The following is a 951-nucleotide window of genomic DNA, read 5'->3' as shown; positions in this document are numbered from 1 at the left end:
CTCTACTACTACTACTACTACTACTACTACTACTACTACTACTATTAATAATACTTTATTCAACGTGGTATTTTGTTACTGATATTAATAATACTTTATAGCAACGTGGTATTTATAGAGTCATTTGTCTTTTGGATTTCAAATTGTTTAATACAATTTCCAATGTGAATAACTGAACTTAGAAAAAAAAATAATTCTGGAGAAATATATGAAAAAAAAAGACGAAAGCACACTTGTATTGAAAAATAAAGAACGTAAAATAAAGACGTTCAGATGTCACTCCAGACAAATCATTGAGCCACTTGGTATAAAGAACTGAAAAAGGAAAGATAATTAAATAAAAAAACAGGAGACTTCAATTGATTTTAGCCTTGAAAAAACAAAACAAAAAAAAAACAAAAACAAAAAACAACAAGGTAATAAGAAGGAAAAAAAAACGTTAACAGGAGAGAGATTCACAATATTACAGTCCTTGAAAAGAAGCTACTGGAATAAATGAGATTTAAATAGAAAATCGTTCAATGATCAATGAACTAAACGAGGTGATACAACTGAAGCAGGTAGAAACCAGGCAATTCTTAAAGGGTTCATGTCATAATAATACACAAATAAATAACAGAATATGAATACAATACGCAAAATCTCAGATTTTCCTAAAGAAAAATGGGAAGCTGGATAAGATCTACTTCGAATATGTATATGCTGATTAAAATGCGTAGAGTTCAGAACAAATAATAAAAAAGATAGATGATATAGGAATGGATTACTAGGGAAATAACCATATTAATACGAAGTGACAACGAAAATGAAAGTGTTGCAAGCAACTATACACAGATAAACTGCTTTGCAACAATGTATAACATCTTCAAAGCATAAATTTTCTTGATATGGTAGACATCTGACCCCCCCCACAACTCCCCACATCCCCCCAAAAAACAAAAAAAAAAACAA

This window comes from Euprymna scolopes, chromosome 30 (assembly GCF_053919585.1).
Source record: "Euprymna scolopes isolate OS-2025 chromosome 30, ASM5391958v1, whole genome shotgun sequence".
Lineage (NCBI taxonomy): Eukaryota > Metazoa > Mollusca > Cephalopoda > Sepiida > Sepiolidae > Euprymna > Euprymna scolopes.
The sequence above is the reverse complement of the archived record's forward strand: the minus strand, read 5'-3'. Positions refer to the sequence as shown.